Source organism: Harpia harpyja, chromosome 16, assembly GCF_026419915.1.
Source record: "Harpia harpyja isolate bHarHar1 chromosome 16, bHarHar1 primary haplotype, whole genome shotgun sequence".
Taxonomy (NCBI): domain Eukaryota; kingdom Metazoa; phylum Chordata; class Aves; order Accipitriformes; family Accipitridae; genus Harpia; species Harpia harpyja.
The window spans coordinates 12,908,589-12,935,854 of record NC_068955.1 but is presented as its reverse complement, the minus strand read 5'-3'; the positions used below and the strand labels follow the sequence as shown (position 1 = coordinate 12,935,854).

General features: G+C 48.4%; 1 protein-coding gene and 1 non-coding gene across 14 annotated transcripts in view; one reads left to right on the top strand and one right to left on the bottom strand.

Moving 5' to 3' along the window:
* The window catches only part of LOC128152838 (USP6 N-terminal-like protein), an 85,349-nt gene extending 62,162 nt beyond the window's left edge, over nt 1–23,187 (bottom strand). For 8 of the 13 annotated variants that reach the window (XM_052811483.1, XM_052811496.1, XM_052811491.1 and 5 more), the window contains exons 1-2: nt 23,106–23,187; nt 9,160–9,241 (exon numbers count right to left, since the gene is read on the bottom strand). The gene's annotated coding sequence lies outside the window, so the exon portion shown is untranslated. Of the gene's footprint in view, nt 1–1,015; nt 1,383–9,159; nt 9,242–9,395; nt 9,415–9,579; nt 9,601–17,058; nt 17,160–23,105 lie in introns of those variants that run through there. The other 5 variants (XM_052811484.1, XM_052811485.1, XM_052811486.1 and 2 more) reach the window with 5 other exon arrangements.
* A 119-nt stretch (nt 23,188–23,306) lies between these two features.
* TRNAA-AGC (transfer RNA alanine (anticodon AGC)) lies at nt 23,307–23,379 on the top strand. The gene has a single exon. It is a non-coding gene; the product is annotated as a tRNA-Ala (tRNA).
* The last annotated feature ends 3,887 nt before the right edge of the window (nt 23,380–27,266 follow it).

Here is a 27,266-nt window from a genome sequence, read left to right as displayed (position 1 = left end):
AGGTAATCATCACTACACCTACCTAAGGGATGCTTCAGAGACACGGTTAGGTCCTTCATTAAATTATTCCTTCATTTAACCTACACACAAAGCTTTCTGAACACCAGAATTTTAGGCTGGTATGAGAAAACAGCCAAAGAAATAGCTGCTTAGAGCAACCTCAAGTGAAATGAGGTTAAAGAAGGAAAGAAAGTACATCTTTTCCTACGGAAATAAAAGTCATTACCATGCTTGGAGTGTTACGCCAGGTCAATATAAGCAAGCACTGCATAATTTTGAAGAAAAATAATTAATATCCTTCCACACCTATTACCAAGCTTCTCAGAGGGGCTGACACAGCGAGGCATGACTTGAAAAGAGGTCAAGGGCTGAAACAGGAGGACACAACCTCCTCTTCTCCAAGACCCATCAACAGCAGCAAGCATGCTTACTACAGCTGCCCTGCCACAAAAACCTAACCAAGGAAAAGCATCTCCCCAAAAACAACAGAAAGGTTTTAACTGTGACTAGAAGTACTCGAGTTTGCAGTTTTAAACACACGAACTCGGAAGAGATGTTCTGAGAAGTGTTCCTCTCGTGGTTTCTCTAATGGCATCATCATTACAGTATAAAGGGGAGAAACTAATTCATTCAACATGCATTCAGCCTCTAGTTGCTTAATACAAACATTTCTTTATGACCGTTTAAGTAGTCAGATGGCATGGAGGCTGTTTTGACTAGAAGACACGCCACTGGTTTCTCACATGTGGATTTTATTGCAAAATTCTGGCGTAATACTGGGAAAAAAGCTAATTCAAAGGATGAGAACGGCGACTTGAGAAAAGGTTATTAATCTCTACATGTGTCTCATTCACCCCCTCCACCCATTTTTAATTTTTTTCTTTTTTTTTTCCTATCTTAAGGGGCATGATAGCTGACGAGCATGTTGTTCATTAGAGTGCATCCAACTCAGCTGGTCAGCTGCAGCAAGTACTGGGATTGCACCGTTCAAACAGTTAACACTCAGGAAACTTACCTCTTGAGCATCAGATCACAAGGTGCAAACACTGCAAGGTCATGGTAATTCACTGGTGGTTGAGAACATCTCAGTGACTTGCAGTGGGTGGCTCGCATCCCATCCCTGAGGAGTTTGCTCATCGCAGTCCTCCCACTGCCACATCAGCAGACTCTAGGTACCCAACAGGCGAGGACATCTTGTCCCCCTCGACAAGATCAATGTTCATTAGCAGAGAGGGGAAGAAGTCAGAGACATCCCAGGAGACACCATTGCTATGCCACAAAGACCATCTACCCAGGCTGATATAACCCAAAGCCTTTCACTGATATCCAGTGCTCAAAGGGGAGGGGGAAAGCCCAAAAATGCAAATAAAGCCCACTTCTCACTTAAAAGATGCTTAGTTCCAAAAAAAATCTGAGTAAAGAAATTCATTATTGCAGCTCATTGTAAATTAGGGAAGCAAACCTAAGTCTTTGTGCAGCCAGAAGATCACTCTCTGAACAAACCAAGAGAGGTTTGCAGGTGTATGCCATGCTGACCATAGGGTCCAGCCTCTGAGTTCAACGTAGGTAAAGAGATAAATGTCTTCGGTGCAAAGCTATGTCAAGCCTGTTAAACACATATGCATACAGATCCTAATAATAACCTGTTATTTTTGGAGGGAATTTCGGAGGGGGAAATAGGCATTGGACTGGAAGAGTAAAACAGATTTAACATGTGGGATGCTATGTAGAAACCAGAAGTAGCAGGGTTTGTTATGTCGTTAGAAACGTTTCAACAAAAGTCAACTCCATCAAGCTTGCAAAGGCCTGCTTAAAGCTGAACTTGGCCCAATCTTAACTGAAACCTGGCCAAAAACCAAGCAAAAAGCCTGCAAGAATCACGCTTTCAGAAACTCAAATGTGAGCGCTACAAAAGCAGTTTTCCTGCCTGGAGCTTTGAACACAAGACCTTGTGTAACAGGAAAAAAATATTTTCTGCAAAGTGACCCGAAGGACTCCAGAAGCATTTAGGAGACTGCTTTAGTCAAAGTCAAAAGGGGGAAAAAAAAAAAAAAAAAAGCCCATAAAATTGGAAGACAATGTGAACAATGCTGAGCTATTCATTCAAAAATGAAAGCTGCTGCTGGGAAAGAAGGGGAAATGCCCACCACAACGGCTTTGGAAAACACAGCCCAAAACCCTCAGGAAAGAAAGAAAAAGAAAAACATACTTTCAGAAATCAAGGATGATAAAAGTAACACAGAGGAATTACAGCAGTTGCACGCTAGGAAACAAAGACCAAAAAGAAAATTGCCACAGTCAAGCCACTTATCCCAGCTCCCACAAGCCTGATTTTCACCTGGTTTAATCCAGGAGTGCGTTTAGCAGAAACCCGGCGTGGGGGTTTCAGCAGCTCCCAGCACTTGCGCCCGGGGGGGACACAGCCCCCACTCCTTCCAGCCCTGCCACCGCACCACAAGGCTGCCTCTGCTTCGCACCGAAAACAGGGAACAGAGGGTTAGTCATCGGCCCTGTGAGCCCCTCTCCATCCTCCCACACCTCAGAAACGAGCTACACCTCCCGACGTAAAGGACGGGTGCCCTCCCAAGATGGGATGACGCGCACGTGGAATAAACACGGGGCTGTGGATGGGAACCGCAGCAAGCATCTCACTTGCCCTCCCATTACTTAAAGAAAATTTGTGTCCTCTGCTCCACCTCCTTCCTCCACGGATCCCTCCTTTTAAAAATCCTCATTGCAGGATGGACACAGCAGGGTCATCTTTCAAGCCACCGCTGATCTTGCAGTGATAAATCTCGGTGTATTTAAATGCAACCTGCTAAAGCACTGGGAGACTGCGCTTCTCCTTGGTGTGGTCCTCACGGTGCAACAAGGAGGTATGGAAACACGCAGGGGCTGATGGCAGCACTATCAGCATCATTGCATGCCGTGCATGTACCAGTCCCTGTCCTTCTAAAGCAGCCTTCAGACAGTCCTATTTCCACTCAAAGCATGGTGAGAGAGGCCCCCAAAACAGCTACCGTAGCAAAAACTTTTTTTAAAAACTGGGTGTTTCAGGAATGAGTTGATGCACCTGGAAGAACCAGCCACTTCCTTGCGCCGGCATCTTTCCAGCCTACCAAAGCCTACCACAGGCCCTGCCACAGGAATTTTGCAGGGTTAGAGAACAAAGAAGGGGACAGCAAGCTGCAATTCTAAAAATCCACCAGAAACCTTTGCCTTCAGGTTGCCATTTCCACCTTCTTCCTCAGTCCCGTCTTCCTGCACCCCGGCAGCCCAGTATGGGACCCTCCAGCATCCTCTCAAGGGCGCTTAGAGAGTAAAGTCCACGCTGCACACCAGCCAGCTGTGACTTAACTCTGCTTCTCCTCTATGGGCTAAAAAGCCAGGAGCAATGCAAGACCAAAGATCCCGTATGGCCAGAAAACTGGAGTTCATGTGGACTGCACTATCCATACCATCCTGGATCCCAACAAGGGATCCAAGCAAGAGGTCGTAACTTCAGTTTGACAAATCACCAGCACACCAAACCCAAGTATTCCAACAATGCTATTGCTCTCCTTCCTTTGCCTTCAGTTACAATATCTCAAAGACCTAAAAATACTTATTATTTAACAATCCAGCAATTCTTCTGAGAGCTACTTAGGGTGGGAAAAAAAAACCCAAACCACCCCTTATCAGATGAGACCAGCAGGACTCCAAAGCAGAACACTGGTGTTTGTCTAGAAAAAGCAGCACCATTCAGACAGTCTCAAGCAAGGAGCAAAACATAGCCAAAACAAGTCTTAATGAAAGCTGTATCTTTTATCTGAGGAAAACAAACAAGTGAACTACATGGAAACTCAGCCAAAAAGAAAAAGCAACACAATCCCCTGTGAACTGATAAAATACTAGATAGCCCGTTGCATTTCTAGCTTAGAGAGAAAAACCAGAATATCCTTAGTGTTTCATTTCTTTCTAATTCTGGGATATGTTTTTTGGCAGCAAGCCTGGGTTTCACCTGAGGGTAATGCAAAAAGGAACATAAAAAACCCCAACGTGAATGACAACTGAAGAGCAGCCATCTGTGTGGGTGTTTCTCTTTCCAAACCAGACTCAGAGTGAAAAGGGTTTTCCAATGAGTCAGCCAAAGAAAGGGAAACTTCATCAAGAGTCCCAGTGGGATCTGCCTGGAGAGTATGCTTCATGCAAGTATTAGGACTAAAACCATTCCCCCTGCCCACTACCAGCAGCCCTCCCAGATGTCCATCTGTCCACTGTTCCTTACCTTCCCTTTTAAAAACTGCAGTGAAAGCTGCTGGGAAGCATGCAATGCGTGGCAAGTAATTACAGAGCAAAGCAGAGCAGAGCAGAACAACCTCAAGGGATAAGTAGCAATTTAGACAGGCACCAAATGCTAACCCTCCATGAGAGCTACACGAGATCTCTGCACGTGAAAGCAAACTGAAAGACACTCAAATTGGCGCTGTCACTCTTAGAGGGCTGGATGAGCACGAACTAAAATGCCCAAGGAACAGATCTGCATGCCACAACCGCTCATCTAGGCCAAATAAAGTAAAAATGGTGATCTGAACCTTGCAGAAATCAGGTCCGTCTTTCACTGCAGGTAACCCAGAGATAGCCTTCCCACCACTGCAACCACATATGCAGACCTTGGTTTCAGCATTCAGCCAGAGATGTGGCTGCTCCTCGCCTGCCAGACTACCTGGGGCTGGAGGCTGCCAGCCAAGCGAAGCTCTCAGCCTGCTCAAAACCCAGCACATTTGCAAGACACAAAGTCAGGCTAGAGCAGATGGAGTCTTGAATTAGGCTGCTCAGCTTCCATCCAGCTCCTTCCAGAGCAGCTCCTCTACCACCACTCCAGACAGGGTATTGCTTTGGACATAAGCAGCTTAGATGCACCTTTGGTCCAACGCAGGACAGCTATTTTCACGGCGTCTTTGCCAGCAGATTGCAATATGTGCCCACATACTTTAAGCGTAGTTCTACAGTATCAGCAAAAATTCACTGATAGGAGAAATATTTTCCTATAAGAGTACTCAAGGCGGACACCTCCTCCTCCAAGTACTCACACACACACTGGAGCAAAACCCTCCTTGCTTTTTTCACCGGAGGATCAGAAGAAAAGCTGACACAGGGATGCCCCAAAATTTCTGCTCATTTCGTAACAAGCCGCTGTAAAAGGAAATTGAGCCAAATATTCACATGCTTAAGGCCATTTAAAGTAGAGACTGGCTTTCCTAATGTATCAGGGTTCTTCTGGCCTCTGAGGGCAAGAGACAGAGCAGAAGAGAAATACCTTTTGGGGAGAAAGCACTAATAAGATAGGAGTTCCCCTGAAATAATTAGCAATATAAAATAAAAAAAAACAAACAAACAAAAAAACCCCAAAAAATCAAAAAAACAAAAACCCAACCACCCACAAACTTTCCCAAAGGAAAAGCTTCAAACTTATGAAACCTCTGTATCCACAGGTCATCGGGGGTATGGCAAGCATGGGGCTGACTGCTGCAGCAACACTGGGACACATGTAAGATGTTCTGCATCCCACAGGGACAGGGGATTTGCAAATAGGTTCAAAATAAGCAAGTCCCCAGGGAACCAGGGAAAACTGAGTAGCTAAAACAATCCTAATTTGCCAGCTGATACAGACAGTTTTTCCAAGAGGAAGATAACAACAGGTCTTAGGAAAACATAAGCCCACCCCCCCACCCCGGGAAAGAAGACGGTACTTAATTTTTCCCAGTCTTCTCAGGAAGCTCAGCAGGAAATGGCAGAGACTTCCCCTACTGCATAAATTCTTTTATCAGGTTAAATTAGATTAATTCCACCTGAGAAGTTTACTGCTCTAGACAGTTGATGGGTGCTCTTACCTTGATTCTCATGGTGCTTCTACCCCAGTGACTGAAACAGCACTTAAAAGTTTCATCCCCAATTCTTTCACAAGGATATGGTTTCATTACCTGCAGGCAACGTATACCCACTCAGACCAAACACAGAGTACACCTAAAATCCTAGTGCTACTTCCCCTCTTTCTTCTGGTTTCCAAACATTCAGAAGAAAACTGAAACGCAACAATTCTCCTTGTTTTCTTAATGGAACCATGACAAAGTTGCTGTGCAATTTGCTATGGGGGAGGCGGGGGAAAAAAGGGATAAAGCAAACTGCAGGAGTTAACCTGCAGCAGCAAACAAATCATTTATGTGCCCACATGTGGAGCCAAGCCTCATTTGTCAGAGGAGTAAGTATCAAAGGATTTGCACACAGTCATCCACTCCCTGGTGTCATCCTCAGACAGCTGGTGTTTGCAGCATTAACAACTAACAGTAACAAAGATGCCTCTGTAAAAGCAGTGGTGGAAACGTCAGGGGATATGCAAGAACAAGAAGAAAAGATCTCTGCACCTCTGAAGGGTAGTTGTTCACATGAGAAGCCAGTTTGAGACCCAGAACGGTTAGGAGCACTCGGTGAAAGCAATGAGGCACATGAAGACAGTTTGTGCCCGGAGCAGCAGCTGGGGAAGAGAGAAGAGACAGCTGCAGCACTGCCCCAGGACATCCCACACACCACCCTATTCCTTTAGGGGTATCTGACAAGGGTACTCAAACACGGGGATGATAACGCCTGTATCATCACAAAGCTTGACCCTCGGCGAGCCCAGTGGCCCCGAGCGTGGGTGCGACAGGACAATGCACTGCAATGCACTGTGTGGATGTGCCCTTTCCATGGGTGCTGCCATTAAGGTGCATTTGCTAACTCACTGCTCAGGGTCAGGCCAAAAGGTTGGTGACATCGACCACCAGACCCTGAACAGCAGTTCCCATCCATCCACTGTTGGTTAACCTCCGGCGCAGCTGTCGCGAGGAAAAACAAGTGAAACCCAGACCGAATTAGCCACTGCAGCAAACGCAATGCTGTTCTCAACTCGTATTACCCATCCTTATGCTCTCACAACAGTGTCTCAAGCTGTTTTTTCAAGTCGGCGTTTAGCTTTTTCACTAGCTAATACGACATTTCCTCTCCCTTCCCCCAGCCCGACTCTTTGGTGAAACCGCTTCTTCTGCAAATTGCGCTGCAAATGCTGAACTTTTGCCAGTTAGACAGGGAAAGCCTTGACTAAAAATAAACCACATTTCAGAAAATAGATCCCTTCCCAGTACGATGGAGTAGTGGATAATGCATGCAAGCAGACCTGCCAGGAGAACACAACCTCCAGATTTGCATGAGAATCTCATCAAGCTCAGTAGACAGACAGTTGCAACCACTGTGACTTGTCCCATCTTAAAAAAAAGGGGGGGACAAAAGGGAGCAAGGTAGGGTTGAGGGTGCTGGGGTAAATCAAGTTTCCACCTGTTTTGGCAGGAAGAGAAGTGCCACCACCACCACTTGCCTGCATCCCCTGTGAACCAAACTGCTCATAACCTGTACAGGAGGAAGAGGATGACACACCGCTCCCTGCACGGCCACTACCGGAGGCAAAACCCTCTTACAGGAAATTCACTGCAATTCAGGCATGTAAGAGAACGACTTGGGCTTTTGCCACCTGAGTCACCAGGAGTCTGGGGCTCTGACTCAGTGCTGGCTCCCTCCAACTTAGACACACCTGTGACAGCTTGCTAGCAAATGGAGGTACTCCTACCTTTGCTGTTCCCCTTCTCATTACGGTTCTCCCCTTAAAAAGGGCCTTTTACACTGGAAAATTAATTTAAGAAAAGGAAAGTACAGTGAGAAGGCTAGCATGGGAAGCACAGGCAGTGCTCTACTAACCAACTCTGCTTTCAGCTCCGAAGTGGAGAGCACGTCTGCTTGCATGGTGCGATAAACCCTGGGAAATACAGGGGAATTAGGTGGAAACAGCTCCGCCCTGACACGTACTCTCCAGCACACTCACCGCACCACCCACACAGTCCTGGATGAACCAGGTTTTCAAGAAAGGTCACTTTCCATAATGAATCCATTTCACTTTTTTAGGGATCAAGAAAGCTTCATGCAGCAAGTTACAGTTATGCCCTCCTACAATCAAATGGGCCATTCAGGCAGGCCAAAGGCAAGGCAACACCGTTTTGGGATGAGATCCATCAGGAACAGACGTTTGCAGGAGCCTCTTTTGCTCTGTAAGCTCTTAGGGCAAGCTGAAGGCTCGAGCTCTGGGTGCCAGCCCAATCCCTCCTTGTCCATCGACGCTTCTCAGCATCCATCTACCCACTTCTCAGACCTCCCCTGAGCAACCACAAATGGCAAAATATTCCACTCCAATTCCAGGGGTTGGATGCACACCTCTGGTCAGCTGGGAACATAATTCCAGTTAATAAAAAAGCAGCCTGCAACCCAGCCCTGTATTTTCTCCCCCTCCAAGTAATGCAGGAATTGAAATCAAGGTGCAAGCAGACCTGCTGGTAGCACAGCGAGGGGCATCACTGAAAGCATGTTTGGCATCTCGGTGACTACAACTGAGTCAAGCAATCCACTGACAGTGCCAGTTGCAGAGAGTGCAGATGAGATTGTTTCAGTTGAGCACTGATGCCTTAAAGCAATAAATACATCAAGTAACTCAGGCAAAAGGATGCATGGGGCAGCACAGCGGAGGCACTACTCCACTGTTTCTGATAGCCATCAGTGGCAGAGCAGAGCAGTAATTATCCAGGAAGGAATAAGCTGCTACAGGCTGTTCTTGCCTTACATTAGGAAAACAACAGCAGATTTGTTTGTGGTTGGACACCAACACAAAAACAGCTTCCTCCCACCCCCACTCAGGACGGCGAGCAGATGCACGCTACATGGGAGCTACGGAAGACCAGCAAAGCAGGAGGGTGCAGTAGTGATGCACGCAGCCATGAGCTCAACTGGGATTCCCCAGCTAGTGCTACTGGAAGGAAAAGGCTGTGCCTGTGTTAGCAAGGAGCATGGCCTCCCAGGAGTTGCTCTGCAGCAATGCTGTGTTTTCCAGTGCTTTCCAGGGCTGTCGGCAAGGCTAAGTGCAAGCCTCACCTTCTGCCTAGGTATTTTCACAGCACATGTGGATGGAAAAAACCTATTTGTTGCAGAGCATTCTCTCCCACACTATCTGTCAATCCACACCCATAAGGCAAACCTTGCACACATTTCACTCTTGGACACATACAGACCCTCTCGCCCTCACCAGCAGCATGGCAAACATACCTGTTCAGAGCATCGGCTTCTCTTAAGGCACCGACAAGGAGCCAGAACACAATCCCCATTGGCATACAGGAACTGGCAAATCCTGTAAGTGTTAAGAGAGAATAGTAATTAGTGACATTAATAAGAACTGGCTGGCAAAAGGGAAGGACACCAAGGCAACCTTGCAAGAGATCGAAGGTGTTAGATCCCTGCCCTGAACACACTCCTGCCTAGCCCTGGCACAACAGTGGAGGTACCTGGCATGAGGCTGTCAGGGGACTTCTCCAAAATCACAGAAGGAAGCCAAGGTAAAAGGCAAGACGATGAGTCCCAAACCAAGGCTGTTCGCCCAGCAAAGCCTCCTCAAGAGTCAGTGCATGGAAGTTAATGTCTAAGTAGAGGGGCAGAAAAGAGGCTGACAAATGGGACAGAAGCAGTCACCTGCGCAACCCCCTACTCCTCTCCCTGAGATGCTGCTGAAGATCTCCTGCTCCACAGCACTTGTGCAAATTCTTCTAGTTTGCAGAGCAGATGAATCCCATCCGATGTCAGAGCCAGTCTGCTTCCACTTTTTCATTATTATTATTATTATTAATTCATCATTATGGTTTCATAATATAAATGGTTTTATATTTCCCACTGATTGCTTTTTATAAAGCTTTTGTACATTAGTCACACAGAAGACATCTAGCAGCACTGAGCAAAAGCTGTGACATAAGTCACCTCTGTGGGCTGCAGAAACACCTTGCTGCAGGCGTGCGAAGTGCCCACTGCATGCCAAAGAACATGTATCAGAAAAAAAGATGTTTTACTGGAAACAATTCTAAGCCACGTAAGGAGACGTTTTTCTGATGATACAACTGAAGCAAAGGTCACCGCATGTAATACGGTTTTACTTTTCCCATTCCGTTCATGCAACGGTTCGGGGACAGCAACAAACACAGTGGATGAACAACCATCCTCAAGCACGTTGTAACAGAGAGAAGATTTGGAAGCGGGGGGAGGTAAGGAAACAGGGTGGGACGACTTCTCCAGTCAAAGCAGCAAACTGGCAAGGGGAAGGTACAGGATCAGCCTGACAACATCTCACATATTTCCTGCCAACTGGACCTCATTATGAGCTGCAAGAAAACTTACCCATGAAGTGCATTGGTTTACCTTGGACTAAGAAAAAGAGACTTGCTTGTTTTCCCTAGTCTCTGCGGGTGACTCACAGATGTCAGCCATTGCAAGCTGGTATTTAAAGAACTGAGAAAAAACATAATCCATTTGGCTCCCCATTTTCCCCTTTCTCCTTTCCCATTATGGAAGGGCTGAAGGCATTTCTAAGGACAAAAACAATGCTGAAGACCACAGCACAGACCTTGGACTCCAGCCTCAAGCACAAATTTTCCATCACCATTTATAATTGGTCTCCCTGTTGCTTTACATTACCACTCTAGCCAAAACACAAGAGTTATTTACTCGTGTTATGTACCTCCAGGAGGGTCTTCTGTTTTAATTTTGAAGTCAGTAACTGGACACCATTCTGCAGTGGAACATGAAGTCTCTACAAAGACAGAAATAATATGACAAATCCAACCTGGCCAATAATCTTCAGTGGCAGCTTATTTATAAAGTACGGAAAGACAACCTTCCTCCCCCAGCAAGGAAATTCATACCTTAGCTTCACATGGCTTACATCTAAAGGGGCTGCATTAGCTTTGTAGGACTTAATCTGCATTGGCATCAACCCACTCCTGCACCAAGGCTCAGCACGTGGGGGAGAGCAGCATGGCTGCTGTGCAGACAACCTTTTCCCCCTTCCTCCTCCAGCTCCTTTTTCCTCTAACAACTTTCTCAATGCGACTGTTACTATTAGACAACATTGCAGAAACACCACTGGCAAAGTTCAAACTCCTCGCCTCCCGGTACTGCTGAGCAAGGCAAACAGAGATGCTTGTAGCTTCTCTAAGTGCTGCTGGCTGCTGGATTTAATCAAACCCATATGAAGGTGGCCTGGCCTGCCTTCCCAAAGCAACCGCGGCTCTCAGACAAAGCATTTTGTCCCACAGCAGCCAGATATACTGAAAGCACAGCTGAGTGCCAGGGAATCAGTCCCCCCTGTTCCTGAACTCCCTTCTCACAGTGCCCAGCAGCATCACTCGCCCCAGGGCTGCTCCTCCCGGGAGACACGACCATGCTCCAGGCATTGCAGAGCATGGATGACACGCTCATGCCAGCAAAGCTACTCTGCTGCCTTCCTGCAGCTCCAATTTGTCCACCAAAATACACATTTCTCAGTGTCACCACCCCAGCGACCTCTTTCTGTCCTTGACCTCAACATTGCAACGTGTTGCTTGTTGGCAGACTGAACTAGTGCTGCAGAGACACAATAACATTTTATTTCATCTAATGCAGCACATAAAGATTCACCAGAATTTAAAAAAAAAGTTATGAAGCATAGGGACAGAGGACTGATCGATACCGGGTGACCTACAAAGGGAGAAGGAAGCATCACCAGATCAGGAGTGAAAGGTGCAAGCAAAACAACGGGGCAGAGAAATAGGAGGGCTCTGCAGAGCAGGAGCAACCAGAGAAGTCCCCCAGGCCATAAGCAGTAAAAGAAAAGGAAGGCACATGACCTCGGGGGACCTGCCAGACACCAAGCCTGACCACACAGCTTTGCTAACGCCCCTGTCGCAAGCAGATACACCCACCATAAAAGAAACTCTACTCTGAAGCCTAAATAGGGAGGTGGGGTGTTTTCCTGCCAGCTTTGAGAAATAATAAAGCTTTCTTTAAGGGGCTTATGCTTATTTTCTCCCCCCCATCCTGTAATGATCTTGCAACACCAGCAATTTCAAGCTCAAGCAAACAGCTCTGACCTCCCATAACCAACAGTAAGGCTGAGCGTCTGTGCTGCTTTTAACAGGAAGATGCACAACCCCCTTCGACACAAGCACATATGATGAACTCCTCAGATATGGCTAGTACGTTGAGAGCGCTACCAAAAACACGCCAGCTCCCCACTCAACAGACCTTGAGAAATCATCGTCAAGGCAGTAACGTACTTGCAACAAGCACCTAACAGATCATCTTTTCAGGCTGAGATGGGACAGATAAAATGTTTATAACAAGTCAGGCAGGAAGATAAACCTATCCCTAGCCTTATGGCTAGAGGAGAATAGGACAGCAGGATTTGTCCTGCTCCCTCTCAGAGAGGCACTAACGCATCAGGCCTTGGTCTGCAGCATATTTAAGCAGAGAAATCATAGAATCACAGAGTGGTTTGGGTTGGAAGGGACCTTTTAAACATCCCCTAGTCCAACCCCCCTGCCATGGGCAGGGACACCTTCCACTAGACCAGGTTGCTCAAAGCCCCATCCAACCTGGCCTTGAACACTGCCAGGGATGGGGCATCCACAACCTCTCTGGGCAACCTGTTCCAGTGTTTCACCACCCTCATTGTAGAAAATTTCTCCCTTATTGTCAATCTAATATTCTCCTTGATATGTTTAGCAGAAGATTTTATTTAAAAACTGTGCTCAAAGTCCTCCCGAAGGGATACCTCCCATGGGTTAACTGGGAAGCTGCATGTTTTCAGCACGAACATGAAGCCATCACCCAGTGCACCTCAAAGGACTCTACCAACATGGTAGCCTCCCAGAAACGTTAACACACTTTGCAATCTTTACCCCTCCTTTGCAGGGAGGGAAACCAGGGTAGAAGCAAGATGTGCTCTACCAGGGCCTACAGGGCAAGCCGTGCCCACTCCCACGTGCTCATCAGCTTAACTGATCCAAAACTATCCTTTGCTGCCAAAATAGACAGTCCTGCCTTTTCCCTTCTCCACCCCCTTCTACACATCCCAGTCATCTCTACACTTGTGGTAGCAACCATCATTTGCTTGATCCAACTGGAAGCTGTCCCAGAAAGAAGAAAATAAAGTGGAAGGATTTCTGGCAGGAGAACAGCCTGAGATCAGCTAAAGCTGATGGGAAGCACGACCTCAGAAAGACAGCACAGTGGTACATCTGGAAACCGAGATGAGGCTTTCAAGCTATGATACTTCAACTCATCATAGCTTTGTCTTTGCACAGGGGTAAGTCACTTAAAAACCACTTTAACAGCTCCATTCACTGCTGAATGTGCCCAGCCACTCACTTTTCTAAAGACCCATCCAAAAGAGCCTAGTGAAGTACTGCCTGAGGTCTCCAAACTAGGCTGATGCACTCAAACAGCAATACACCACAGCTATGCAAGCCTCACAGCTTACAGAGGAACAGTGGTAAAACAAAACTTCTCCAAGAGATTTGGGGATTTTTTTTTTTTGTGTGTGTTTTGCCATAGCTGAAGGGTATTCTCAAATGGTTTTCAGAAGAGGAGAAGGACAAACATATGCAAAGGATCTAGCAAAAGCTCTTAAGCAAAGCAGACAGCAGGATACTGAAAATAAATATGCAAAGCCCTTTGCAACACCGAAGTTCAAATCCATCTGGACATTTCTGAGGCTGTCACGGCAGCCCATAGAAGGGGTATTCCAATTCCTTGCAGAGAAACCCTGGAAAACAAGGATGGAAAAACAGAAGCACAGGCTCAGACTTGAAGCCAGCCCTTCACCCTGACACGCAACCTCCTTCAACACCACCAGGAGCACGGAGGGAGAACGGGACACAGCCCTGCGTGGTTTCCACAGGCTGGCTTGTCCCCAGCACAGGGTGCCCTGAACACACCCCACCTCCATCCCGCTTCTCCTCCAGCACAGGGGTGGATGGAGGGGTCCCAACGGATCCAGGTGCAGCTCAGGGTACCGGAGGGGCTGCCAGCACAAGGCTTCAAAGCCCAGCCAGCCACCTCACCTCCAAAACCAGCAAGAGCATGATCCCCACCTAAAAAAAAGTACACGCCACAAAGCCGTACCGAGTGGAGGGAGCTGATGCACCGGCATCCCCAGAGGTACCATCCAAACATCCCGGCAGCTGTCCGACGGAGCTCCCCCACCCCTAGCTCCTTACAGAGGTGAAGGAGGCAGAGCTAATCCTGTCATGTTATTTCTAAGTTTACGCAGCATTAGTCACACAGGCTCCTGCGGAAGCTGTCCCGGGGCCCCCAGGCAAGCCTTGCCTGCGACACCTGCCATGCTTGCACCGCAACCACCAACTCTGCCAGCTCTCGACACAAACAGATGAGCACAGTTAAAACCCTCACATTCAAGCCTCCTTTAAACACCCTTCACAGAAATACCCAGAGCTGCTCCTCCATTAAATGCAGCTTCCCCCCCCCGAAAAAGCACAAAGCAACTCAATTTGAGTTTCCATGGCATTAAAATCAATTAACCAGCTACACATCTCCAACTTCCCCGTTCTCAGTCTTCCTGATAACTGTTACCATGTGGAGCACATGCACACCCCAGAAATAGCCAAAAGCATCCTTAAGAAAATTATGGACTTTATTACAAAGCTCAAGCTTTCACCTCTGCAGAAATTAATCTTATCTTAGTTTTAAAGGAAAAAAAAAAAAAAAAAAAAAAATCAAACAAACCACAACAGATTAATTCAGGCCAAGTTTTACAGAGCAGAGTTTTCGAAGTCAGCTGCAACTAGCTGTAACCACAGAGCTGATGCTAGGCAAGACACAAGAGCCATCACGCGTGCCACATTTATGCCGGGGACCTTTCGGTTACATGCATGCCACCTCCCGGCAGCAGGAACTTGGGGCAGAGCACAGCTCCTCAGCTTGCAGGAAAAAGCAGCTCATGCACTCACTAAGATGCAAGGAACCACTGATAACAGATGGAAGCAATGCCCACGCCTGGCTCAAAAGACGGACTGCCAAAGCAATCAAGCCAGCCCTTCGGCTGCACCTCCCCAGAGGTCTCCTGGCCCGTGCCACAGCTCTGCTTTCCCTGCCGCCTTTGCAGCACCAGAAAGAATCATTCTGCAACACAGCTTTGCAAGCAGACATCTGCAGTGGGAGCAGCCTCTGGTGCACAGCCTCTTTTGCTCATTTCTTAATGTAATTTCTTGAAATAAAACAAGAAGAGCTAAATTCATGCTCTATCAGCTCAAGCTGATAGACACCGGCTAACCCAATCTTTTCATTTCAACACCTGCCACTTCCAGCAGTCAGAGAATATGGACTAGCAGCACTGTTTGAGCCACAAACTAAAGACTCTAGGGACAGACCTCTCTGGGGACAGACCTCTCTGTCCATCCAGCTGCTCCCATGCCAGATCCAGCACCCTGCAGGAGATAATCCCCCAAGGACCAAACTGCTTTGACATGCCTCAGGGAGAGGTCAGTGGAGATCCAGACGGCATCCGTGCTCAAGGCAGGAAAGCAGTAAGGGAAGAGATCCCTCTAAAATCCCAACAGATGACCTGGAAAACCATTTCCCTAGACACACAGGGGGCTGACAACAGTCCACCACTGCCAAAGAGGGGCAGAGGCCCCCCCATCTCACACCTGTTCCCTCCAGTCTGCGCTGGAGGGAAAAGCTCTGGCTGCCACCAGACCAAGCGCTGGCACATGAGAGGGCAGGAGCTCCCTGCACTCGCACCGGTCTCCAAAAGGCCAGAATAAGCAAGGGGAATTACAGACTGAGCCCTAAAGCAACGCGCACACTTGCCGAGCCCAGTCTGCCCCTTGTCTCGACACATGCACCGTGCAATTTTTTTTCCAGGGAAACCTGATTACAGCACCCCACTTTAAGAGGCAGCTAATCACATTTTAAACATGTCAGCTGGAAACAAGTTCAACCCCTTCAGTGGTTAAGGTCTTCTGAAGCTTTTTGCTTTTCTCAGCTATAACATTTGTTATATATCCCTCCTTCCCACTCCCAATTCAACTCCAAATTCCACCCGCTGTATCTCATGGCATCTTCTCTTGCAGTATGGGAGACCCTGAGCAGCCTCCAGCCAGATCTCTTCACCGCACAGAGCTACCAAAGCACAGCCATCAGGTCACCCCACAAACACGCCAAAGTTGAGCAGACGCAGCATCAGAAGGTCTCCAGCCTCAAAAACTCAGAGAGGACCCAGAGGAGCTGACTGCCTGATACTGCAACATGAATTAACGCCAAGTCCAGTTGCTTGTGGCTTTTCAACAGGCATCTTGTTGGAGCCCAGCACTGAGGCAACATCACTCACCAAATGTCATGCTGTTCAAGGTATCTCTAGCACTGCTGAGCATCCTCAGTTGATGATCTGCAGAGCCCACCGTGGGATTTACACCATAAGCTCAAGACTGTTAGAAGGACAATGTTAGCAGGCTCTATTTGCTCAGCCTCTAGACACCTAGAGCAAACAGGCTCGGAGTCTGCAGGAGGCCAAGCGATGGTCCTACCGGCCCTTTCTCCGAGGGAGCGGTGTGATAGGCATCAGTCCGCAGCAGCTCTGGCTGTTCCTCCACAGCTATGCTGGCACAGCTGCCTGGTCAGCTACGCAGCAAACCAAATGGGGATGCAGATGTGGCTCAAATATACTTGGGTAAAGAACAAATTCAGTGCTGGGTCACTCAAAATGTTGCACCAAGGTGGCAAGAAGGTGGCTCAACCATGCACCTAGGCCAGAAGAGCCATCGAGCAAATCAATGCTTTGCAGATCAGATACAGGTTTCCCTGTGAAACTCATGCAGCAAGTCAGGGAGCAAAGAAAATAGTGATGCTTTGAAACAGTTTGAGCGACTTTATCTGGTTAGCATTGTAATCAGCAGCAATAGCACACTCAACACTTCTGACCCACTTAACTACCATGCAGAGGAAACTAATGTATTCCATCCTCCCTGGTAAGTCCCCCTCATTCAGACAACGATACTTCATGACCAGTTTTGACTCATGGAACTGGGGGAGGAGGGAAGAGAGAAACAGTAAGAACAAGACACCACAGACACAGCATTTTTTGAGAAACTGAATTTCTAAGCATGCAGGTCATTTTCTTACCTGCTCCCTCCTCGTCTACTCTGTATTGAAATGTTTGACAAGACACACAATTCACTATCAGTGCAACTTTGCTCCGCTCAAGCCCAAACCAGATGTCAGAGCTACAAAAGCAGGAAAGCAGACACTCAAAAATTTTATCTTGGGAAGAGAAAAACACGCTACTAAACTAAAACTTGACTAGTCAGCTACAATGCAAATGCGGGAAACTTTAAAAAAAAAAAAAAAAAAGCAATTGCACTAGCTCAGACCGATACCTGCATCCCCCCAACATCGTGCCACTGTGGCGGTGAGTGGCAGACATGGCTCTCGCACACTTGGTTGAGGCAACAGCCGGACAGGTTTCCGCAGTACACCCTCCACACACCTGGCAGGCTGCAGCTTTAGCAGCTGGGGAAAGGCATGCAAAGCATGACCCTCACTGATGAGGGAACAGAACTGAAGGGAAGGGGTGGCAGGAGATTTAAAAACTCAAGCCAAGCAGCAAGTCTCAATGAGATCCCGCAAGCGAGCTGGCCCAAAGCGCATACATCAAGAAGCCACGCACATCTGCACAGCTACTGCAAAGAAAAGCAAGAGATGCATGAGCAGGTTGTGGACTTTGGAGGGCTGTCCCAGCTGCTGCTAGGTCGCTGGCAAAGCACGCACCCCACTTTGCTGAACAAGTGAATCTCCCCCACACCTCTCACAGCAGAGGAAGCATCGGCAAGCTGCTGAATACACCAACAAACAAGCATTTCTGAGCAAGTTGGCTTTAAATCTGCTGTCAGGATGCCAGCAGGGCCCCAAGGCCTAAGAAGATCAGATCTGTACCGACGGACACTCGGGCAAAGCTGGCATGATGGGGGCACATGGGGGGCTGAGCATCCCCAGCACCTTCTTTGGCTTCACAGACCTTTTTTCCCCTGCCTTGGACTGATGACAAGCAGTTTCCCACAAGGAAAATCCTGTGCTGAGCTCCAAAAGTTGGGGGCAAGCGCCTCGTTTGCTTGATTTTTGGGGTACCTCAGCACTGGGGCTCACTGGCGCTGTGAGCTCCCACCGTGCCAGATGCACGGGAAGCTCTTCTGCATAAAGCTGAACGGTGCTGGCTCCCGTGTTTGATTTCCAGGATCCAAGTCACAAGGAGAGCTAAAAATATCCCAATTAACCATTCCTTTGCAACACAAGACTCGCTGATGGTGCCATGAGGGTATTATACAACTGCAAACAGGAAGATGTGGTCTGCAAAAAAAAAGAAATTGAGCTGGGAAAAGAGCTGGTCAGGACAGTAATCTCTGAATTCAAGCGTGGACCACACTGCCCAAAAATGTGGAGGAGCCTGTGCTACTTGCAATTGTGGTGGCTAGCTCCGATGTGCTTGCAAGCTTTCTGGTGTGATATACACAGGGTATCATTTTTGCTCTGCATTGATTATACACAGCGAGCTGGTTTTGGCTATATCCCATGCAAGCTGCCTCCTGAATTGGCTGGTTGCTTAGCTCTGTGTCGTCCTGCATGTCAGGAGTTAAGCAGGAAACTCTTATTCCTGGTAAAACCCATTCCAAAGAGACAGCTAGTCTCCAGAGCTAAGGATTTCTTCACATGGAGATTTAGCAGCAATTTTTTTTATCACTACTTGGTCTTTACGCTGACATCTAGACTTTAAACATCATCTGTGGGTAATACAGGAGTACATTACTCACAGCGGCACACCCGGGAGAACCAGCAAATCCTCTCCCCATTTGAGCCCCAGTGTCAGCTTTACCCTGGAATTACATTTATCTCTCTAGCACTAGGCTCCCATTAATGGAATTACCAGGCAGGCTGCTTCAGACTTAACACTTGAGAGAGGCGGGCTGGGATGGCACTGCTCCAGCCTCAACCCGCAGAGCCTGCGCTGTTTCTCCATCCTCCAACGAGCTGCCGCCCTAATGAGCCCAACCCCATGACAAGAGCCAGGGAAACAAAAGAAACAAACCCAAACTGTCCAGGGCAATCAATATCTTTCTAAGAACACCTAGGCCTCTTGCCAGCTCTCTTCCAACCCCAATTTAGCTCTCCTGGAGCGCAGAGGGGCATGGCACACGTGGGAACAACCTGGCAGGATGCTGAGCCAGGAAGCACAGCTGGTGCTCAAGCAGACACTTAGGGAGGCGAATCTGCACCGGTCCCTCTGCAAATACCTGATGCTGAGGGCGTCAAAGCAAACCCACAGCTAAGGAAAGCACCCATCAGCCTCGAAAAACACAGAGCAAGCACTCAAGCCTGCATAGTTGTTTTAGAAATACCCACTGCTACGTAAAATGGGGAGACGTGTTGTAGCAAACCAGCCAAGACTTCCAACCTCAGCTTGGGAGATTATCTTGCATGTGCTAGAAAAACTGCCTACCATCACACAGCAGCTATTGCACCGCCACGCTAAGCGACTGGCGGCATGGCACAAACCAGTGCCTTAAACCACCCCCGCACTACCCAGTAAAATGGACAACTGGGAGTGCCACAGGCTGCCGAAAACTAAAGGGGATGCAGCAAGCAACCCTACCACAAAGCTCCACCAACAGCACTGCAACTTCAGCATCTCTGGGGGCTGTTCTTTGCACAGAGCAGCTGTAGGTTTGTTTAGTTTGGTTTTTTTTCCAGTCACCTGCAAAGGGACTTCTCTGTCCTTGGGAGGGAGGAAGCGCAAGGGGAAGACAGAGATTCACTAGCGCTCGAACAATGTTTGCCCCATGTACGGAGTCCCAGGTGCACAGCACTGCCAAAGTAAAAGATAGCAACGGGAAAGCTCCTTTGCAGAGTATAGATGTGTCCTTAAAGCAGCTTGAGCTGTGGGAGCTGAACTACTCTCTCCTGTAATTAAAATGCAGGAGAGAAAAGCACAGGAATTACTCCAGCATGACTGTGAAGGACTAACAGGCTTTGAGTTTCAAAGTCGATCTTAACACACACTCTTCGGTGCGATTTTAATTCTAAAAAAAAAAAAAAACAAAAAAAAAAAACAAAAATACTTTTTGCTGTGAGAAAGGATCCTGCACAACCCTGTTATTAAACCACACAAGGAGCAAACGAGGGAGGCTGGGGCTGACGAAGCAAGGGTGAAGGCAGTCCTCTCTTCCCCCATCCCTGCATTTGCTCTGCCAGTTGCTCTCAGCAACGTAACGATTCAGGGAGGCAGACTGCCCCGTGACAGGAAAAACACACGTAACACCCAGGCAGTGAAATCTCACATCTGAGAGCATCTATGCAAAATGCAGCCTGAAACATTTTTTCCAGCTCCACAGAGTCGACTTTTGCAAAACCAAGCTGGTGAAACGCTATTGTTTGCATCGAAGGCAAGACTCACCAGCAGGAGATACTCTCAAGCATCTCCCTATTTTCTGCATATCAGAAAAAAAAAAAAAAAGCAGCCCATGGACAAGATTACGGGGTCCTGCAGCTCAGGGTGATGTAAAACAGACAGAAGGCCACCAGAAAAAGAAATGACACACGTGCAACGCTCTTCAGCCTGGCACCCAGGGGAATAGCTTAGGTAACAAAACTACTTTCTTTTTAAAATAACAACAAAGGTAAGGAGTCGTCAGAATTATGAGTCACGCTCCAAGATAAGAAATCATACTGCTGGATGGGTGCAGCTGCTGCTTGTTTGGTTGCTGTTGGGCTTTTTTTAAAAGATAAACATGTCTTTCAGAACATGTTTGTTGGCCAATCTTCCCTCTGCTAAAAAAAAAAAAAGCAAGAAGGAAGCTCACAACCATGAAAATGATAAATGAAAGGCAGGACAGTTTCTGAAGAGTTAAGACCATGTGTCACAGGCCCTTTAAAGTAAGATGCAACATATTAGTATGTTGAAAAGGACAGAAGAGAAGTAAACTTAAAATTCCAAGTACTTTCATAAAATATCATTCAGAGAAGCTATTAAGCAAACTCTGCAAGAGGCAGAGCCCATTCACAGACAGGAACCTGTCAAGGAAAAGAAATAAATAATTTTTAAAAATCTATTTGTTAATTGTAAAGCTGTTGATATACAGGAGTATTTCATCAGAAATTCACAGTCTGGAGGACACTAGCTCAGCAAATGCATCCAGGAGAAAAAGTAACTTGTACATCAGAGGAAGAACTAAGGCAAATCCCTTAGGAAGGGTGTAAAATTGAGCAGGGAGTAGTTTTGAATCCAACAGAACAATGGCTTGAACACAGCCGAGGTAGAAGTACAAAAGTACTGCAGGAAAGCCAACAGTGTAAAGCACGCAGGAGCGCAATGGAGCAAAAGCTGCAGCAGGTCCCATCACTCTCTCCAACCTCCCCGCTGCTCAGTGAAATTGGAATGACTTGGGGACAGGCACCACTGCCTGCAGCCCTGCCAGCTCAGCCCAGGACTTTGCTGCTCTCCAAACATCAAGGTGTTAAGCAGCCACCACTGAGGTCATACAACAAAAGCAATTTTGTAATCCCCTTCGTTTAGAAAGCATTTGCATTGGCCTTCGCCGCCGTTCTGTTTTCCATTTTCTTATTCAAGAACATCAGAACAGAAGTGACCAAGCACAAGGCAAGGCATTTACTAGAATGACAGATTTTTAACTAAACCCTGGATATCGCCACTGCTGAAGACTGCTTTAAATTAAAGTGTAAAGCCCACGAATAGCCTCCTCTTAGCACGACGCTGGCAGAGAAAGGTCCCAATGCTCTCACCCGCTTTGCTACGCACTCCCTGAGCGAGTGCATCCCCTTTTCCCTCCAAAAACAGGACACCAAATTCCAGCTGGTCAATGCAGCTCCCCAGAAGGCCCCAGCACATGCCCTCATTTGCTATTTTGACAGACACCCAAAGATCCCTGCTCCAGACCCAGCACCTCCTTCCTCATCCAGCAGAGAGATATTGCCCTTAACTCTACTTCAGTTGGAGCACAAGAGCAAACGGAACCATTTCTTGAGGGAAAAGACCTCATGACTCACCACGGTGCCAGATTTCACTTTTTTGGGTGCTGTTTTTAAAGGAGGTATCGCAAGGCAAGGTGGGGGGAACCAGCTGCAAGCAGCAGGTTAACTAATTCAGGCACTTGAGCTGCCTCATCTCCAGCTGCCCCTGCCACCTGCAGGGACCAAACCCGGCCACCCCACCAGCGTTGCCAGCTACGTCCCAGGCAGCAGTATTTTGGGGGCTGCACACTGGGCACCCAGGCCATACCTGTGCCACCCCACGCGTCCCCAGAGAGCAGCAGGGCTGGGGAGGGCAGGTGAAGGCTCACCACCCTGTCCCCTGCAAGGAGCATGCCCAGCTGCTGGGAAGGAGAAGCCTCCCCTAACAGCAACCGAGGCGATCACAGGCAGCTCCTGCGCTGCTTCATCCGGTGGGGGGGGGGAAAAACAGTATTTGGGTTTTGTTTTGTTCTCTTTTGACCTCAATGCGGCCCCACCACGACTCAAACTGCCCCAGCCCCCTGGCAGAGTCTCTGCTGGGTGCAGAGCCCCATGCTCTGACCTCCACACAGCCCCCACTTTGGCACACAGCCCTTTGCAGCCCCCCCCCCCCCCGCACACAGCCCTTTACGGTCCTTCACCCCGCAAAACGCTTTCCCGTGCACACCAAGCCCTTTGCAGCCTTCCCGAGGCCCCGTTCGTCCGGCCCTCCGGACACCTCCCCGCACCTCACGCTTTCCCATTCGGGGGTGCCCCAGACACACAGGTCTCTACAAAACCCTAGGTGCTCCCGGGCACACAGATCTTTGCAACCCCCCGCGCCATGCCGGTGGGCACACAGCCTTTTGCAAACCCCCCTCCGGTGCCCCCGGGCACACAGCTTTCTGCACACCACACCGCCCGATGCCCCCACGCCTACAGCCCTCTGCAACACCCCCCCCCCACCCCCCGATGCCCCCAGACACATGCCCTTTGCAACCCGCCCCCCGCCCGGTGCTTCCCCACGCACGCTCCCCTCGGGCTCCGCACGCCGCCGCGCCCCCGGGCGGACCCCGCCGCGCACCTCAATCCTTCTCTTCTCTTCTCTTCTCCTCTCCTCTCCTCTCCTCTCCTCTCTCCTCTCCGTCCCGTCCCGCCCCTCCGCTCCTCACCGTGGGGCGCCGCGCGGGCGGGGGCGAGCTGGCGGCCCCGCCGCGCATCCTCCCCGGCCCGGCCCGCCGCCGCCAAGCCCCGGCCGGCGCGCTCCCGCGCAGGCGCAGTAGGACCCGCGATCGGGACGTGGAACCGCCGGCGCCGCACGGCGTCTCGCGAGAAGAGAATAGAACGGCGCCGGCAAGGGGCAGATGTAGGGAGGGGAATTAGCTCAAATGGTAGAGCGCTCGCTTAGCATGCGAGAGGTAGCGGGATCGATGCCCGCATTCTCCATGCATTTTCTCCTCGGCTACCACGCCGCAGCATTCTGTCTGTACAATACACCGATGCGTTTTGCTTTTTTCTTAAAAATTCCTTAAATTCTTATTTGCTTCCTTAAAATTTCTAAAGATACATTTGTTTAACCCGTAGTTAAGGCAAGCACAGCTCTGCCTGCTATATGTGCAGCACTGCAAGAGGGCCTTTTGATTTCTCATTTAATATTGGACAAGGCCAGCAAGGGGGAGCAGCACCCACTCCCCCCGTGCTCCCCACGGCGCGCTCTGGCCCCAGCCCTCACCGGCTCATCCCGTGCGAGAGCAGGAGAGCCCCAGAGATCCCCTCTCCTGGGAGCCTTCGATAGAGCCAAAACATGCATTTGCCTTAAGTAAATCTGAGGAGGAGTCAAAATACCTCAAGGAGGCATTGATGTATGTGCCATTTAGTCAAAAAACTGGCAAGATTTTTCCCAGTGAATTTATCCAGTTCAAGCAAATATTCGAATTCTTCACATTCTGCTATTATTCTACTGCAACAAGCCACAAGGAGTAATCAAATGCTTTAAAGAAAAAGAGAGCGAATTTTAAAAACTGGAGGTGTATCATGAAAAAAACCCAAGGAATAGGGTTTAGGGAATATTCCCATAGGAATACACTCGGTTGGCATTTCCATCCCAACCACAAGCTGAACTGGAAACCAAAGGTGGAAAATAATTCTGCGCACTTTCTCCCATTCCATGTGTGAGGAAATGACCTTTGTGACAAATTTCAAGGGCAAAGAGTGGAATTCAGCTTTCAAGCTGCTCACAGCCTGCAGCCTACACCTGAGCAAACTGCAAAACATCCCATCCCCAAAATTTGCAGTGGGCCTGGGGTAGGCTCACCCCTCTGCGGAGCATATGCCTAAGCCCTGGGGTGGTTGATGAGAGAAAGAGTAAGAAGCCTTAATATTACTGGGTCTCCTTCTAAAAAGAATAAACCTGGGGAAACTCTTTTTGTCTGAATAAATCTCACATGCAGAGTTTTTTGCAGAGCAGCACTACTTAGCTATGGTCTTTTGGCGCATATATAGCCATGCCATACCCCAGGCTCAAGTCACATTTATTTTACTCTTTAACTCCTGCAGGTCTTCGGAAGTCCTTCTAACCCCACTGCCCTTCTTTATAGGCAGCATAGATGTTTAAATAACACAATTCCCAATTAATTCCCAATAGCCCAAAGAACAACTGGATTGAAGAGAGGATGCGGTGGCTTTTCAAAGTGATTATTTGGCACAAATACCTGTGAATTCTCATGGGTAGTCTCATGGAGACTCAAGAGAGATGTCTCCACCAGCAGTGGACATCCACCAGTCCTTTCCAGAAAATGGCAATGGCAACATGAAGTCTGAAAAACAGATGAGTGTATGGTTGTTGGGGGTTTTTTTTAGCTTGAAGATTTCATTCTTGCCTTTTAAAGCTGATTTACACTCAGGCTTCTGAGTCCCAGACAAACTCATGATATAACCAGCTGTCACTACAATGGTCTTCAAAGCTTCAGCAAACGATTTGAGTCTTCCTGTGCAGGAGGATTGAACAGGGAAGTGAAATCCTTGGCAGTCTCCTGTTTCATCAGCTGCTATGCAGCCGGCATGAAGAGGCTGTGCGTGAAATACACTTGTGTCGATGGTCCAGTCCTCTCCTTTTCCCCTCTAGCTTTGGCCTCACCTCAACCCTCAACTCTCAACCCCTGAAATATCTTGGTGACGGAAAACTAAAGGAGGACCACAAATCTGGTCAAACTGATGCTGCATCGCCCTCTGCAGACTGGCAGGCAACAATTGCCAGGGGTTGAGGCAGAAAATGCAGAAGAAAAGCTGGGTTGGGTGAAAAATTCCCCTGACTATGCTTTTTCTGCAGGTCAATGCAGTGCAGTGGTTGACGAACATGTCTGGAAAGCCCCATTTTCTTGGGGTCCCATTTTCACTGGACCCACGGTGAAAGACTGTATACACAGGGATAAAATATTACGCATATACTCACAGCACTATTTCATTATAATGATTCCCACCGCCCGAAAAAATAAAACCAGCATGAAACGAAGAGACCAGCTTTTCTTTTGCAAGAACAAGATGACCACATCAGAACAGCTAAAAATTCCTTCTTAACGGCTTTCTTGTGGGAATCTATAATGAGCTGCCACAGTATGGAGCATCCACATGTGTGCGTGCACACATGAAAGTTGGGGTGAGTATTTGCCTATATTTGCAGAGGAGCCCAAAGCTTGCTCTGCCACCTCGCAGCTCCCAAACACATGCTAGCAGGATCTGTTTATTGTCCTTGTCCTTCCCTTTTTTTTTTTCTCCCAAGGCACCAGCTAAGCCACAGCGTCGGGTTCTCCACTCCAGCTCCGCAGATGCTTTTGCTCCCCAGTGCTTTATCAGCCCGCTGGCTCTTCAGGAATGACCCAAGTTTTGCATTTCCTCCCCCTACAAAGCCTTACTTCAAGTCGCACACAAGCTCAAGGAACAAATGGCTTCCAGCAATGGATCAAGTAGGAGTTAAAACAAGGCTCTCAGTGCAACAACTGGAGCTGGGCACATGCTTATGACTCACTGTTTTGATTGCCGTGGCTGAATTTATGTAATGAATCTGCTAGTGGGCATCGCATGGTCAAGTTAGCAAAAGATCTGTCACTACCCTGAAAATTTCATTGTCTTTAATTGCAATTAAGTATGTGCACAGAGGCATCATGAGAGCAGAGAGGACAGAATGGGAAACTGCTAGAGGGGGAAAAGGCAAAACTTTCAGCTTATGCTGATGAGCTTAATTTAAATAACCTTTTGTAATTATGCTCTAGGGTTATGTGCGTAAATTTAGTTTTAAAATGAAGTCAACTTAAATGCAGAGACACATCTCAACTTCCCAGGTCCCAGGATGCAAGACCTACCACCCTTGCTGGGTCCATGCCAGCCCACAAGTGGCGGGGCAAGGCAGGCAACACCGTGATCTCCCTCCCTGGTACAAAGGCCAAAGGACGGGGGACGCTCTAAAAAAAGGGGAGATAAATTTGAGTGACCTCAAAAAGGACATGGGGAAACGGTGATAAAGAAGAAGGGAACACACAGCAGATGTCACGGTCAGACTCCTCAGGCAGTCAGACCTGAGTCCGTGCAAACGCCCAAGTGGACATATCCTCCATGCCAGGAGTCTTCCACTGTTTCCATGGAAAGACATACACATGCATTTCTCACCGGTGTTTGCCATTGGCTTTCTCAGCCCCATTTTGCATCATTTCCTCTGGACTTGTGTGTATCTCAGTGAATAGGACAGCCTGGTCCTGCTTGCTCGGGAAAGGGCAATAGATTTTTCCCGAGATGCCTTTTGTTGTCCCCACAGTGAGGGCAGCCAAAGGGACGACAGGGAGATAGAAGCTGATAGCATCTTGGCATGGCTACGTAGCTTGTAAAGCTAGTTTTTCACCAGCACAGACCAGCATGTAGCAGGTACTTTGTCCAGAGGAGAAGGTCTACAGAAGGTCCACGTGACATAAGCCTCTCTGAAACCTCTAACAAACACTGGAATTTGTCCTTTAGGGACTCCTGACGTGGATGGCGGAGCAGGAACCGAGAGCAGTGAGGTGCCAGCAGTGGCTGGATAGGAAATGACACCTTTGCTGTAGGGCTGAATGACAGGCATCTGATTTCAAATTACCTGGTGGACCAGGAGATGATGCAACCTCTTGCCAGCATTCACTTACGTCCTAACACTAGCGGTCTTCCTGAAAGGATCATGCTAAGCAAGAAGGGCAGAGACATCCTTCACCGGCCACAGCACCCCACCCATCCTCCTGCCAGGGACTGCCCTGGCGAACACCAAAGCCAGAAGTTTGTGCCATCCCCAAGTTCGTGGCTGGGGTTCAGCA